We start from the raw sequence: 16,556 nt of genomic DNA, 5'->3' as shown, positions 1-16,556 counted from the left end.
TAAGAAAGAAAATTGCTCTCACTTTTCTTGAGGAAAGATAAAATATTTCCAAATTCTTAGAAGTCTGTTGAAGTGACAGGTCATACTCTACACAAAAATGCCACTTTGAGAAGGGTGGAGTTTGTGACTGGCTTTACCTTGAAGGGTAATTTCAGGAAAAAGGAGTTTAATTTGTTGGAGTACATGTGTGATTGCCAGATGAGCTCGTAGCTCTTTTCTCTTGGGAGTGTTTCAACACATGCATCAGAAAACCTTAGTCTTTTGAGATGCATGCAGTTTTAAAGTATGGCTTTATTTTGCTCTGTAGATAAATCTTACTACTTTTGTGAAGACTCTGGAAACACTCTGCAATGTTTTCCTGATGTTTAAAAGGAAAAGATTTGCTACCATCTGTTCTCTCCAGAGGATTTTTGTGTATGGTTGTCTATACAGCTTTGTTCTCAAATTAAAAATTTTGGTTGTGGTTACAAATGTAGATATTGTAATATGCATTTAAAAGATCAAGGTTTTAATGCAGCAGACTGAGAAGAGGAGTAGGCTAACCCTGTTTGATTCTGTTTGATAGTTTGTGTAACTGCTCTGCCAAGAGAGGGCGAGGAAACTTGTGCGGGAGCCAAAGTTACAATTGCATTTAGATGACCTTACGGCATCAAGAACTGTTCATGTGCAGGAAGCACAAATAGAAGCAACACTTAAAGCAAGCCTGCTGGCCAAATGGTGAGATTCTGGTGGGGAAAAGGAGACACAAAAAAGGAAGAATGCTATGCAGATGATCATGAACAGAAGGAGTTGAAAACCAGGTAGAGCAGGGGCTGTTACGGAGCCGTAATCCCCCTGTAGTGTTTGTTGCTCTTAGAGCTGAGCTTTGACTGTAGTGTGTATGTAGTGTGTATGCAGAGACATCGCTGGCCATGCTTTAAATTAACTCAGACAAAAGAAAGAAACATGACAAAAGCTGCTTTAGTATTTTGCATTTTCCCTTACTCAGCAGTTTAGTTGAATGCTGTTTCGGCTATTGCACTGCATAACACTGCCCGGTGTCTTTCTCAAATACTGCTGAGCTGAGCTGCCCTTGTGTTCCCAGATGCAGCTTTAGACTGGTGGGGCAGGAGTACAGACTTATGCTTTGGTGTTCAAAAGTAGGTTAGTGACATTGTACTCTGCTTCAGTGGGTCAAGGATCACTGTTCACTGTGGTTGCCTCCCTCCCTGCCTCCACATCTAACGTTAAACTGACATGTTATTTACCACCATGAGATGTTTTGAGAATAAGCCAGAAGGAATCTGAGCTAATATTTTAAGGTTATAGATAAAACTGCTTTGGGCATCAGGTCTCTCGAATTGTGGTATTATTGTTAAATATGTGCTACATTGGAAGCAGACAGATTGGTGAAAGAGGAATTGCTTGCATACTTTTGCAGCCTTTCAGTTGCAAAGAAATTGCAGTTGTTGGGGGTACTCATATTGTCCTATATCTGTAGGACAATTTTGTCACCAATTTCTGTTGGCATTCCTGGTGTTAATATTTAGATACTACGTGTATTAATCTTTGCATATGCTCATAGGTAATTTGGTAGCTCTTAGCCCATTTATTGAAGCATGGCATTAGTGATGCCTGTCTAATTGATATCCTCAACTTCATTCTCTTAAATTAAAATTCTTACAGTATAAGGAGCTTAGACATGAGTGTTTCCTTTGAAATGTGAGGACTTGGACTAAGGTTATTGTCATTTTATTAGGCTTATTTTCTGGATGTGATTTGAGTTTGCTTTTCTTATCTGTATTTAAATTCAAAACCAGAACTTTAAAACAGAAAATAAAAATAAACCAGTTCAAAATTATTCATGAATTATGAGCAATATAAACTGTTCTCTTTGTAGAACATTTTTTAAAAACAGTTTTTCTTTTTAAATCCAATGGCTCTGAGATATAAGATTGCTGTTGGAGAGTTACATTCTTATATTCTGGTGGCTGGAAGTCAGGAAAGCTCTTTAGATTTTTCCTCCCCAACTTGATCTTCATTGCTATAATCAAACACTTGGCTGAGTCTGAACTTCATGAAAAGAATGAATATCCTTGGTGGATTTGTAAAAAAACCTTGCAACTGCTTCTAATCAAGTTTAACTTCATTTTTTGCATGTTCTTTGTTACAAAACCCATTTTAACTTCCAAAGTTGTTGAAAGGGCCTTTTTATTGTTGGGAGCTTTTGAGCTTTGGAACAATGCCCATAATAGCTGTTCCTTGCTCTGTGATTGAAGGAAGGACTGACTGGCTTGAAGGAAGCTGACATTTCTTAATGAAAAGCTTTGCATTTTAAAACTTTATAAAAATACTTTGAATGTGTACTACCTACAATACCTAAAATCTTTAACACACTAAAAAATCTCAGTGCTACAATTGTTTTCAGACAATTGTAGGAAAGCAAAGATAAGGAAATGAGATGTTTTTGTAGAGCTTTTAGCATCTCTGACATGACATTGTACAGGAATGTAATTGTAGTTGGGCAGAAATGGAGCTCATATCTCACATCAGGCAGAAAGAATACCCTTATTGTTGGTTCTTTTAAATCTCTCTTCTGTCCCCACTGGCTCAGGTAGGATTATATTGCAACAGAATTGCACTTAAATTCTAGTAGAAGCCCATGTCCTTAGGGAGTAGACTAAAAAAACCTGTGAAGTGTTTGTGAGTGAAATGCATCTGATGGGTTCTTGTTCATTTCTGTATGGCTCACTTTTTTTTCCTCTTGTAAATTCACATTTCACTTCCTAATAAAGAATATACAGGTACAATGAATACAATGAATTTTTCTCCCTATTTAATTAACTTACCCACATCTGTTTTTTCTGTAAGATAAGTCTACTTCCAGTAAGATGCTTGCATTCATCAGAGTGGCTCAGGATTTGTCCCCACTGTTTTTTGTTTATCTCTAAAATACAGAGTAGCAACTGCCTTGCATAGGTGTTGAGCAATTTTCAGTTTGTAGAGAGAAAGTCTTTTTGTAGGAACGTTTTAAAAGAAATACTTTCAACAGACTGACTTCTTCTCAAACCCTGCCCACACCCCTCTTTGTATATCCCAGCTGTTGCTGTTAAATGTATGAAATGTAATGCTCAGTGTATGTGATATGAAATGGAGTGCAATGGAAAAAAATGTTTTTTTCTGGTTAACTGTGTACTAGGAAGGAAAGTTGAACACATATGAAATTTATGTTGAAGGTGCTGTAAGAAACAGGAGGTCTTGTCCACCAAGCAGTTGGATTCTACATCTGTGAAGGGAGCTTGGATGAAAGCAAACAGTAGGTCTATACTAAAACTTGCAGTCTGTACAGACTAGCAAGGAAATAGAATAACTTACAGAACTGAAAGTTTAGGGAGTGACGTATAATACATTTACTAGGCTTCCTAACTAGGACAATTCAAATATGAAGTTAAAGACTGAGGATGTATGTACTTTTAGAGCAGTACAGTTTGCCTTGATGTCATCATGAGGCTGTTGGAGGAATTACTCGAAAAACCTGAGAATTAGAAGTGATAGGAGTGCATTTCACTTTTTGGATTCCATGTTGTTAGATTAAGTACTGAAACTGTTTTCTTATCAATTGTGATAATTTTTTTGTCTTTGATCCCACTTCATTCTGAAATCCTTTTTCTCTAAAGGAGATGAAATGTGCTTCTTGATGACATGTGACTTCTCACATACAAGGTTTCATCAGAGAACTGGAACTGAAGGTGAAAAAGGTAGCTGACAAAGAAACTTTCAATAGAGGAGATGCAGAAAGAATAGCTGCCTAGATAGGCTCTAAAAATCATGTGAACTTTAAGCCACTCAAGAGCTTAATTTAGTGGGAGACTGGCCTGAGAGGCTTAATATAGACAGCTCAGATATCATGTGGAAACTCTAATATAGACATGTATTGATATAAGAGACCTTGAGCTTATTTTTATTTGTTCCTGATCAGATAATTTGTTTGCTTCCCTCCCTTAATCCCATTCTTTATTTTCAGGAAATGCTGTAAAATGGTGGCTATTACTGCACAACTACACCTGACTGTACCAGGGAGAGTGAAGGAAAAGTGGCATTTTGATACTGGCACTTGTTTTGATTTGCTCAGCTTTCAGTGGAGTCTTCAGTAAACTTTTTTGGTGCTCCTCCTGATAACTTTCACTGGGAACAAGTGAAATAAGTAGTGACTCTGGTCAGCATGTCCTTCTGCTTGCTGAGAAGCGTTAGTGACTTCTGAAAGATGCAAGGTCACTGGGTTTTCCTTTCTTTCTTTCTTTCTTTCTTTCTTTCTTTCTTTCTTTCTTTCTTTCTTTCTTTCTTTCTTTCTTTCTTTCTTTCTTTCTTTCTTTCTTTCTTTCTTTCTTTCTTTCTTTCTTTCTTTCTTTCTTTCTTTCTTTCTTTCTTTCTTTCTTTCTTTCTTTCTCTCTCTTTCTCTCTCTTTCTCTCTCTTTCTCTCTCTTTCTCTCTCTTTCTCTCTCTTTCTCTCTCTTTCTCTCTCTTTCTCTCTCTTTCTCTCTCTTTCTCTCTCTTTCTCTCTCTTTCTCTCTCTTTCTCTCTCTCTCTCTCTCTCTCTCTTTCTCTCTTTCTCTCTCTCTCTTTCTCTCTGTGTCTTAGCACTAGTTTATTTGTATGTCTTCCAATATTGTAGCTTCAAATTATAGCTATTACATTAACAGTACACTGATTTTTCACTCTGTTCAGAAAACTCCTTGTTTCTTGCCTGGTCATTAACAAAACATCAGTAGGAAGGTCACAGTGTAACTGATGTGACTTGCCCTGTGATGGAAGTGTCATGGGAAAAACAAATGGATGAGTGGATTCCCTCTGTGTTTACAGTAGCCATGGAAAGTTGTAATTTGTTGAAATCTCTGTCAGGCTTAGGATAAAAAGCTACCCACACTCTTAAATCTTTACTTAAAAAAAAAACAAACAACCACCCCAGGATTTTAAGTATCACTTCAGCTCTTACCAGAAATTTATTTGGAATAAAATCATACTGTTGGTTTGGAAGGTTTGGGGATTTTAACTGTACAAGAAAAAAATGTATTGGGTGTAGGTGGTGTTGATATTATTCTGAGTTTTCCTAAAATTATAGTCCTTAATGCAATCACCATTTATGACATGTAATTGTACTTACAGATCTGTAATTTCATAACTGGCACATTTATTTTGGGAAGTAATGTTATGAAAGCAAGAGTGTTGTCCTCCATGTAAACAGCTAAAATACCTCAACATCCTGACAAAACCAGAGTAAGAAGGACACCTTAATGTTCAAAAACTTTCTTTCTTAAACTCATAGTGAATGTTCCGCTACTTAAGTTTTCAGTGAACAGAGAACTGCTTTGAACCATATATATCAAGGGGAGGAATAAGAGTCAGACCAAGACTTTTAGTGGTTGGTTGCAGAGTTTTTGCTGTCACAACACAAGAACCATGTTGTTAATCCTTTTTAAATAACTCATAGTATTCTTCTGTGGTAGCACTGAGTGGTAGAAGTTGCAGAAGTTTGTGATCTTCTCAGAAAGGACAGTTTTGTGTATGAAGTTTCTAAGTCTTGCTTTTTCTGTGTCTTTCTGAGAGACAGCAAGTTAAGTTGCTTTTGAATTATTAAATCACAAATACAGAGTTTGTAACTGACTAGGTAGTTTTGGTGTTCAAGCACTCTTTCTGCTTCATAAAGTGCCATTAAAATTATTCTCCCTTCTCAAGACTTGATGGAAACATGCTTTGCATGCCTTTCGGTGACCAACTGGCCTTTGATTCTGTAGCTCAGGGTTTTGGGTAATAAAGGATTTCATGTGCATTTTTCTGTAGTGATCACAGCATGCAGTGAAGCAGCAAAATCCACAATGCAGGTATCCATACAGATGTGACCTGGACAAGTCTGAAACCTGTGTGCTTTAATCCCCTCTCTGCTTTATTACTGTTTTATAGCAGGAAAAAAACCTTTGAATGTGGAGAGCCTTCCACTTGTTTACGGAATGTTACATGTGTTATTACATGTTCATTCTGAAGACTTCCACAGAAACAATCATGGAAGACTGCTGAATTGCAAAGCAGTATACATTTAAGTGTGTTAAATTCAAATTATCAATATGATTCTAACACATTTAGATTTTACAGTACATATTGCTGATAGTGCAAAACCCTCAGCTTTCTGCAAGTGCTTGTAAAATATCTGTCACCTGGGGGAAAAAAAGTGTTCTGTCTGTGGTGGTCATGGATGGGCATGCAGTCAAGGCTTCCCTCCCTCAGCAGCCATTCTTTAGTCTGCCTTTTCAGTCTCTCTTTTAATCAGACTGAGCTGTGGAGCTGTTACTAAGCTTGCAGAAATGTTCTCCGCTGATAATGTGCATGTCTTGTAGTTGAGAAGTTATTTTTAGCAGTCTGCTGAGACTCTTAGAGTCACTGAGGGACAGAGCCCTGGCGGAGATCTGGAAAAGGGAGCTGCTTGCCAATGGATTGGAATGGGAGAGGGGAAAATGGTACCTTTCATTCACAATCATCTTTTTCTGGTTTTGACTATGTTGTTCTTTCCTGGTAACTTGAAAAGAAAAGGCACATTTCCCAGGTTTGTGTTTGGCTGGGAATAATCTCTGTGTTACTGAGGCAAAATTGGTAGAATTGCATGAGTGGAAACTTCCGTTTTCACTATGATGATTTTCAAGGGCTGACTGGATCTCAACAGGCACCTTCTAACTAGAGTGAATCTGAGAGCTGCTGCTCTTCACTCTGCCATAGTGGAAAGGCTCTGACCTGAGACAGTTTGTATGAAGTCAGAGTTTTATTAATCTGTTCACTGCATTTGTTAATGTACTGGACTTTTCCTGACTGTGCATTTAGTACCCAAGAAAAGTTAATCCAGACAACAGTGCCACTGAAAAAGCAAATTGTTTTAAGTCGTGGAACCTTTAATTTGACCATAATACTCAGCTACAAGCAGCTTTTTAATGTTTAAAATTTAGTAAAACTCCTGAGATGCTCAATTTGACCTATTTTATTCATAGAACTATTATGTAAAAAGATTGCTGAGGAAGAAAAATAGTAGAAAGCACCAGTTTACATGCTTATGTGCTGAAAGCTGCTATTTTTCCAGATGGCAGAATAGCTAGGGGGACTCACCTAAGTAAATTGCTGTGCTTTTCCTCCCTCCCAGCTTTTTCTTACTTTTAATGTGTGTTTGGTTTTAATGCCGTAATCAAAGGTCACTCCCAGTCTTTCAGTCTCCACATGCATGGCTGAGTGAATGCGTTTTTCTTTCATGTTTATCTTTGCAAAGAAAATCTGTGGGTGGAGAATTTACCATGGGATTCAGAGTGCTTTGGGATTTCTCTAAATGACATACCTGGGAATGCTGCCACATAGCAGACACGTTTCAGTGATGTGTATTTCTCTGCTGTAGGACACCAAAGATGAAGTAAGGCAGGCTGCGACAATTGCTACTGAAAGTGTTCATAAAGTAACACTCCATGCAAGAGAAGGTCTGCAGGCATGCTGAAGAGCATCCTTCTTTCTTATTACTATTTTGGGGTAGGTTTTGTAGGTTCCACCATACTATTTCTTTATACTGGAGTAGTGTCATTTATCTGATATGAGAATACTTCACCCTTTCTTACTGGAAAATAATTTTGAAAGACATATTTGTCTGTGTTTCCTCAGACCAGTCAGGATGGGTTCATGCTGAATGTCATCTCTCTTTGTTTTGACTGGTAGGCATTGGTCTTGCTTACAGTATTGTGTGTTGGCCAGCTTCTGTGCTATATGTGCAGTTCTGTGGATTTTTTGGGGCTTCATCCAGTGGTGCACTTTAGTGTCTATATTATCTGTATAGGATGTTTGTGGGAAAGTTTTGGATATGGCAACTTTGGTTTTGTTGACTTGGATATTTTCTGTCCACTGTCAGGTAGAACATGTCATGTACTCTGGATATTTTGCAGACTTGCTCAGCTGAAGTTGTTTTATTTTTACAGCTGTTTGTAATTTGTCTGAAGAGCACAGGCCATAATGGTTAAAACCTGGTGCCTGTGATGGTGTCACTTGTATTGTAGCAAAAGGAATTGATGATGAATGCAAGCTGTACTATGGTAGCTAAACGTGAAATATTTGGTTTTAAAGACTTTTTGGCATGTGTGTCTTTGCTGAGGATGATGATTGTGCTGAATAATATAAAAATGATGTGGTCAGAGTCCTCTCTAGTTGCCTTTAACTTTGTGCTGTGAATGTCCAGCAATACCGTGCAGCTGTATTACCTGCACACATATTTGGACCAAGTGTAGAGCATGCTCAAATTCCCTTCCTGATTTCATTTGTAGGAATATATACTGCCACTGTGCACTAATGCACATTCTACATTATTTTGACCTGATTTGTAAATAGATGTATAAATTCAAAGAACTGAGCACAATAGATTCATATCTCTTCAGTGACGTAGTTGTGACGCATGACTGCAAAATCAAGCTTCTTATTGAATGAGAATAAACTTGTACAAGGGGAAGGAGGAAGAATCTGTCAGAACTGAGAAACCTGCACCTAAACACCCTCCAGTAAGTCACAAAGGCACTGCAGCAGCAAGAAAATAGTAGTCTTTGTTTTAGCTGTGTGTTTGAGGTTTGTGTGGTTTCTTAATTGCACTATAAATTGATATTTCTGTATATGGCCCTTTGAAAATTAACAGCTTTGTTCTTCAGTGCATTCAGGAATGAACACAACATAAAGATTGAGGAAGAATGGAAGTCTATGAAATGGCACTATTATGGAAAAGTTTTTTGAGAATTTGAGAATAAAAAAAAATCTACCAAAACCCCCAAAGTGTACTGCCAGTTCTTAAGTGATCTATTATCTGTGTCTGAACTTGTTTTACTTTGTTCTTTCCTACCTCACTGTAGATTTAGCATGAATTATCAGAAATCAGTGGGAGCTGTAAAATACCCTTCTATTCCATATCAGCATGACTGTATGAACACTAATTTAGCAGTAGGATTCTGTGGGAGACCATATTGGGTGTATGTTGTGGTGTTTGCTTGGCGTTTCACGGTCTGTTCTGGCAGAACCGGTCTCTTCTCTGACCCATCTGGCATACTGTGCAAGTGATCTTAGCCTAGAAAGTTGTGGATCTGAGTCAAGCTGCTGACCTTTCCTCCTGCTTATTAATAAACCTTCCTGTTTCTCCTGCAGTCAGTGTATGGAGCAGGGCTGGGGAAGAGCATTTCAGCAGGGTCTGGCCGTGCCGAGAAGGTGGCAGCGTGCCTTTCTTGGGTTGCACAGAGACACTTGGGGCTGGGGCTGGGGCTGTGCTGGCAGCTGCTCTGGGTGTTGGTGCCCAGGGAGTCTGCACGGAGCAGCAGCTTTGAAGAAAGGGCACAAGTGGTGGAACTGCAAACCTACCACGGAAATCTGTTAAAAGAGAGAGAGGTCAAGGAAAGTTCTGGTGCAACTCTTCACTGCCAACACATTCACCCCAGAGGGGCTGTGCTAGACTGACTGCTCCTTGAAAGCTGGCTGCCTTTCTAAACTGCAGGACAGTGGCTTATTTTGGCCTTGACCTGTCAGGTGTTGGTGGTGATGGAAGTTTACAAGGGTATTACTGCTAGGCTTGAGTCATGGGAAACTTGTCTGTGCTTCCTGTTTTGGCCATGGAGATTCCAACCTAATGATGAATATCAATAGGGTTTTTTTATTCAATAATGTAAATTAGGTATGTACATTCTATTTATTCTTCCTGTTCTGTTTCCATGGTGAGGGACAGGTGTGTGAAAACTGAGTCATGGGACCTTACAGAGACATTAAAGTGCAGAAAAGAGAAATGTAATACTGTAAAGAGAAGGTTTTAAAGAGATGGCAGAATGTTTCACTGGGAAGAACAGAAAATGGTTCGTGGTGGAAATTGAGGGTCTTGCTGAGCCCCGTGTTTGGTACAGGTGAATAAACAGTGCATTCCTGAAAACCATGTCTGGATCCAGAACAGCAAGGGATGTAAGGGTGGTCTAGGGTAGCCATATCTCTACTATGCACTAGGAATAGCTACAATATTTAATTCCATGTATCCTGGTAGAGGAAATATCGCAATTTTCACTTTAGAATACAGTCTTGTGTTTTGTTCGAACTGCATGAAATGTCTGGACTGCTATGTTCTTCTGACCAAAGGCCTGACCAAAATTTTGTTAAACAAAAGCTGAACCTTATTTGCATGGGGCAAATAGCTCAGAGATCTTTGCCATTATTTGGCATACTTTTAAATGTTACTTCAGCATTTCTTACTGAAAATTTTGCTTAAGCCCAAACCCCCAGGCAAATACACTGTAATATTTCACCTCACTTATGCTTAAAGCATGACTAAATTTAAATCAAAAGTTTTTCTACATAAACTGTAAAACAAGTTAAGTAGAATGAGTTCATTTCAGGGAAGTCAATGACTACACAGAATATAAAAGTATTTTTCTAAAATTTCTCTCTTTTAATTATGTGATATGCAGTCCTTTCTACACAAGTTCATTTTTTCCTTCTGCCACATTAAGTTTCAAGGAATTTCTCTCCAGACCTTCTTCAATAGCAAGGAAAGCTTCATATTCTCTCTTGACAGTAAAAGAGATATGATAAAGCTTTGAGTTCTGCTGTAAGAACATACTGGACAGAGAACTGAAAATTAATGAAGGCTTAAATAATGAAACTGAGGGTATGCTGTCTCCAAGCACTTTTTAATGTTACTGGTTTCAGTTGTCAAATCTTGGATTCTTTTTAACTTTTTTAGCCCAAATAAGAGTTTATATATCATACGAGCAACATACACAGGGAATTTAAGAGCAGGTGGAGAGATCTGTTCCTTTCAGGAAATCATGTGTTTATATTAAGCATTGTACTTGTAGGCCTTGCTTTCCATTCTACCTGTTGCTCTTGAAATCTGATTCTTCCACAACTCTCTTGACAGAAACTCATTTTTTCATGCACAAACAAAAAAAGTGAGTGTTTCAAGTAGACAGACTATTACTTTGACTATGGTGATACTTTCCTATGATCTCAAAATGTATCATCATCTTCAAATATAACCATGGGTACTTAAAACCCATGTTCCAGTCTTATTACAGTTATTTTGAAAAAACTGGGTATTGGGAATGATAACTTCCCTTGTGCTAGAGTATGTATGAGTCAGGGGAAATGAATTCTGATTGTGGTTCTGAGGCTGATAGGACCACTGCTCTGCCAAGTTAGGTCATGAAAAAACATTTTGAAGGAAGACATTTCTAGGCATCATAATACTTGTTTTGAGAGAGGCTTTCTTTTAAACTGCAGATGGGCAACATTAGTGACTTTTAAAATATTTTTCAACTGAATAAAGAAGTGCTTCAAATGCTGAGCTTTCCAACCTTGTAAAGCTAACATGTTGTTCTCTCCACTTTTACATTTAGCATGTCTCTGTAATAGTTTACTGAATTGGTTCCATTTCTTTTATTGCCCAAGCAAGGGTTGCTTTTGATACTGTAGTGAGAAGTTCCACTTTCAGAGAAATTTCAGTCTTGGCACAAAGAATAAAATCCTTAACATATAAGAAAAAGATTTGTCTAATAACTGTTTTCCTCATGGAAAGCTGCCTGGGTTGCTTGCCTGAAGCTGTTGGTAGACTCCAAATGCTTTCTGGCTGGGTGCTAAGATACAAATAAGTCGCAAGGCATGCTGATAAGTGGGGAACTGAATTGGCTGACGGTAGAGCAGGTCAGTTGTCTAGTGCACTTACAGTAGTTTTCAGTCTCAACAGAGAATTCCAGTTGAACCAGAGCTGTCAGGGGGCAGTTGGGTCCAGTGCTTTTTTACTGCCTGTGCCATGAATCTGCTAAGTGAGGTTCAGTGTCCAGGACTATCTGTTGTGTGTTTTGGAGAACATGTACATGCACACAGGAATTTATCTAAGGACAGCTTCAGAAAGTGCCTTGTCTAATGGTTATCACAACTATTTTCCAAAGTCAGTTTCCAAATGGTCTAGAACCATTTGATCCATCTACATTGAGTGAACCCAAATTTCTGGTTTTGTGGTTCTTTGGGGAAAGCCACAGTGCAGGATTTCAGCTTCAGTCTGTATCTAAGCAAGACAGTCTGCAAATGAAGGAAAAACTGAGCTTGTATTTAATTTGTATTTATACCTCCTAGCTTAAGCTCTTCTGTAGTTCTCCCCTGTAAGGAGACTTTTTCCTCTTTTGATTTGTTTGGAGATAGTTGGTGTTTTTGTGTGTGTGTAAAGACTGTATCACAGCTTTGTCCTTACCATCTTCATGTTAATGCCCTTGAATTCTAAAAACTCTGTTTTAAAATCTTTTGCTTGTGTGACTTTGACTTTAATGGCACTAAGCCATGGATAATTGGCTCAGTTTCCTAAAATTCCACAGCCTGTTGTTAGGATAAACATTTCTAGGTTCCCAAGAACACAGACACATGTATATGGTAATACACTGATTATACAGAGCAACTTTTAAACAACAAAATCTTATTTTCCTATTTTATTCTTGTTTTCACACAAGCATCAGAAGCAGAAAAATGACGTGACAGAAGTTCATTTAAGATTTTTAAACTACTACATTTAAGATATTTAAACTACAATGTAGCCTTTTGAGAAGGGCTGTGAAATGGGGTGGTTTTGCTCTAGCTATTAGCCCCAAGAGGAGCTGGATGGAAGCAGTCCTGCATGGAATGGGGTGTGTTGAGATGCACCCTCATTAGTCAGGGACACATGTCTCAGTTGCTGGGAAGGCCATGTGACCAAGGCTTTGGTACAAGGCCCTGAATTGTTGGTTGTTCAGGAACTTGTGGTCTTGTTGTGTCACTCCCCAACAATGGTACCTAAAGGGGCTTGTAAGGTTCAGATATCACCAAGTATTGGAGTTGTGGCTTTCTCTGGGCTGAAGAGGGCTGTGATCTGCATTCCCCCAGCCCAGAGCTTTAGAGAGGGGCTATATTTATAGAGCTTGTGACAGAGCTGTGTTCAGCTCACTTGTGTGCTCTCAAACACAACAGTGTATGGTTGAAAGAATTGCTCCCATACACACCTAATCAGAGATGGCAAAAGAAAATGGATATGAGGCCCAGGGATATTAACAGCCAGTTAAGAAATTGTGGGATAGGCTCTGAGGAACTCTGTGCACGTTCAGGATTGTAAGGCAACCTTGAAGAATGGTGGAGGCTCTCACTGGATTGTGCCAGTTGCTCGAGCACGTGGGGAGGTTCGCTGCCAGGGAGTGAGGCAGGGCCAGTGATGCTAGTGAGCCAAAGCAGATTGACTTAGCATCTTACTCAGAGCAGGAATTGGTGGTCTGACTGTCCTTGGAGGTAAGGTTCCCAGTAGTTGTCTCTGAAATTGCTTATAGTAGCAACAGGATATTTAAATGTCTCAATTTCTGGGGGGGAAAAAAAAAAGGATGTTCCTACTCAGCAGGTGGGGGTTTGATTGGTTTGTTGGTCTTATTTTTTAATAATTCTTTAATACAATTATTCAACTCCAAAGCAATCAACTCAATCTGAAAATAAATGGATAAGGACACAGGGGTTACAGTGTGTGGGTTTTGAGTTTTTTGAGTTTTGTGCTTGTTTTGTTGGGCTTTTTTTTAGGGCAGTTTGCAAAGAATTTAATTCCTCTTATCCCTGCTCTCACTGACTGTGTGCAATAAGAAACAGTAAAGAAAAGCAGCAGTCTTGTGTTATATGAGATTTTGTGCAAATATTTTCAGAAGGTCAGCTATTGAAATTTGGAATAATGGCACTTTTTGCTAATCCTGTAAATCAGTATTTTTTAAAATTTAAAGTGTACCAACTCCATGTAGACTCTTAGAAGTCATTGCAGAGGGTGAGAAATGAGAAATTCTTCCTGTAACAGGAGAAGAACAATAGTAATGCAAAACAAGATTAAAATTCCCCCCTCTCCCCCAGGTTTTAAACCATGATAAATATTTGGTTTGAGCCAGTCTATTCTTTGTTTAGAGTTACTTGACTAAAACTCTTGGCCCCTACTTGCTGGCAATTAGTTGTATTGTGTTTTTGATTAAACAGTGGTGTAGTGGTGGTGGGAAACCAACATACTAGCATGGTCTTTTGGCTGTCTTCCCCTGCTCTTTAGTGTTGCCCTGAGGAGGAGAGTACGGCTGGGCTGGCTCATCAGGGATTTAGCTTGGAATGGGAACAGATTTTAATTCGAATATCTTTACCTACTGCCTGCTGTCTTAGGCCCAGCCATTTTTCAGTGAGTTCTTGGGGGGTTTTGTTTTGTTTCCCCTGTACAAGTAGCTAGTTCATGTTTGTGTAGTGCATTTGTGACTCCCTGCTCTGCTTCTGGGCAAGTGCTCCCACTGCTCCTTCCTGCAGATGGGAAGTGAGCTCAGCATTCAGGAGCAGGGACAGTGGTGTTACCTCTGCAGTTCAGAGTTTGTGGTGATCAAACAGCTCTCCCCCACTAGCAGAAAAGCTGTAGCCAAAATGCTTATTTTGAAACCTTTGAGGTTTGTGGAGAAGTGAGGAGTTCCATTCTCTTGTGGTGTATAAATAAAGAGAACTTTTCATATTTTTGTTATCGCTGTTCCCACCCATATTATTTTATGACCTGAGGTTTGCTGTTGATGTAGTCATTTTCCCCCTACCCGAACTCTGACAAATCTTTGATACCTTCCTTTTTGTAGTGGTACAAGGAGATATGCTGGCAGAGATGGTGTTTATGTACCAAAACGGATGGTCTTGTATTCTAATTTGTGTTCACTGTTTTTGAGGCTGGAGTCTATACTAAATATAACAGCAGCCTAATCCAAAATGATTAGGTGGTTTTTTTTTTTGTTTTGTTTTGCTTTTTTTTTTAAGTCATAAGATCTTATTATCTTCAGCAAGTATTGGTCCATGCCTTTTGCACCCATTTCGTTCCTGAGTGAGCACCTTGCACACACGAGTGTGAAAAGAAAATATATGTTTGGGGTGTTTATGCTTTGCATTACCATACCTCTGAGATTTGTTTTCTTTCTTCCTGAATTCCTTGCCTGCACCTGCAGTTCTCATACACTGTGCCTTAGCGGTAGTGGTGGTTGAACAGCTTTCCCTTTCCAAGGCAGGTACATGGCTGAAGATCTCCCTGCCAGGAGCATGAGGTGTTGCAGGAAAGGGAATGCACCATTTACATTTTTGCAGTTTTGTTTGTTCACTGAGAGAGGAATATGGTGAGGAGAGCATGGTTTTTGGCCTATATTTAATAAAAGAAGAGAGGGCTGTAAAAAGCTCCCAGTGTAATGTGAGCCTTACAGAAGGAAGAGCTATTTATAGATCCCTGCAATATTTGCCTGAAGGAACTTGAGAGCAGAGTGGGGCAGTGTTACATAAAGCTGGGTGAGAGCACACTTGTGCCCTCACAGCTGTGAAGGTCAAAGCCAGGGCTTGTCTTACAGTAGGCTTCCACTCTCCCTTGCCCTGAGGGGAGAAGAGACTGATGGGCTTCTTCTGAAGGCCAAATCCTAGTGGTGAGAAACTTTGGTTTGTGGAGAGCAGTGGTGTGGTTTTCTTTTAAGAGGCTTATTATTTGTGATGTTTTCATTTCCTTGTTTTTTCACAAAACATGACTGACTTGATTGATGACTTAACTGTCAAATAAAGCTAAACAAGGCCACAGCAGCAGCTCTGGGTACCTTGAGAGTGAGATTTCAAGCTGTACATGGTTATATTATGGTTTAAGCAGCTTTTTGGTTATTGTTGCTGCTATTCTGTCTTTTATTCTCATGTGGTGACTTTTTTATTCTAAATGAAATTACCATGCCACTGACAGTTAACCAGGTATTGTTCTGGTTTTGGATGCCTTCATCAGCTTAGTACTTTGTGACTTGTTCATTAAGAGGCTTTATAAAAGTGATTTTAGAAACCCTTCAGATCTTCTGCTTGAGAACATCTTTTTATAGTTTCACAGGCAGAAAAGCCTTTCTTCAGGAAGCATATACCTTGAGAAGATCCTTCATAGCATGTGGCATTAACATTGGGTGTTGACACTTTTCTGAAAGATTGCATTTGGCTAGGTTAAAGCATTCCTAACTCCACCATGAAGAAGAAAAAAATCCAAAACTAACAAAAAGTCTGGAATATGATCTGAATGTACCATAAAGCTAGGAAACTTTAGCAAGTTTGATTAAAAGGACCTTGACTGCCTTTAAAACTTCGGATAAGGGTGTAGTCTGGACTTGTCCAAGATGTTTGTCCCTTTAGTTTTTACTGTAAAATTATTGGAACTCTTGTAGCATAAGAAATGCAGAATTATGTCAAGTGTTTGAAAGTAAATAAGGTGCTTCTCATATTCTATCACTCATCTATGATGCTTAGACTCTTTATGTCCCTTGAGTTAGGGGTTTTAACTAAGCAGTCAGCATTCTGCAAGTTCAAAAGGCAGCTTCTGAGCAGAAGCGAACAGTTTATAAACCATTAGCAGAAGCTAATGGTTTATAAGAGGGTATATACTACAGCACATAATTAAAACAGCTCAGTAAATTATTTGGGACCATATTCAGCCTTTATCTAAAAGTTAAACAGTGAATGTTTATGGTGTGTGTGTGTGT

The 16,556-nt window shown here is 38.8% G+C and overlaps 1 protein-coding gene across 1 annotated transcript in view; it reads left to right on the top strand.

Annotated features, from left to right (window-relative positions):
• The first annotated feature begins 785 nt into the window (after positions 1-785).
• The window catches only part of TRAK1 (trafficking kinesin protein 1), a 102,833-nt gene continuing 87,062 nt past the window's right edge, over positions 786-16,556 (top strand). The window contains exon 1 of the mRNA XM_059476335.1: positions 786-800. The gene's annotated coding sequence lies outside the window, so the exon portion shown is untranslated. The remainder of the gene's footprint in view (positions 801-16,556) is intronic.

This window comes from Ammospiza nelsoni, chromosome 1 (genome assembly GCF_027579445.1).
Source record: "Ammospiza nelsoni isolate bAmmNel1 chromosome 1, bAmmNel1.pri, whole genome shotgun sequence".
NCBI classification, from domain to species: domain Eukaryota; kingdom Metazoa; phylum Chordata; class Aves; order Passeriformes; family Passerellidae; genus Ammospiza; species Ammospiza nelsoni.
Note: the sequence above shows the minus strand (reverse complement) of the source record. Positions and strands in the feature narration are given on the sequence as shown.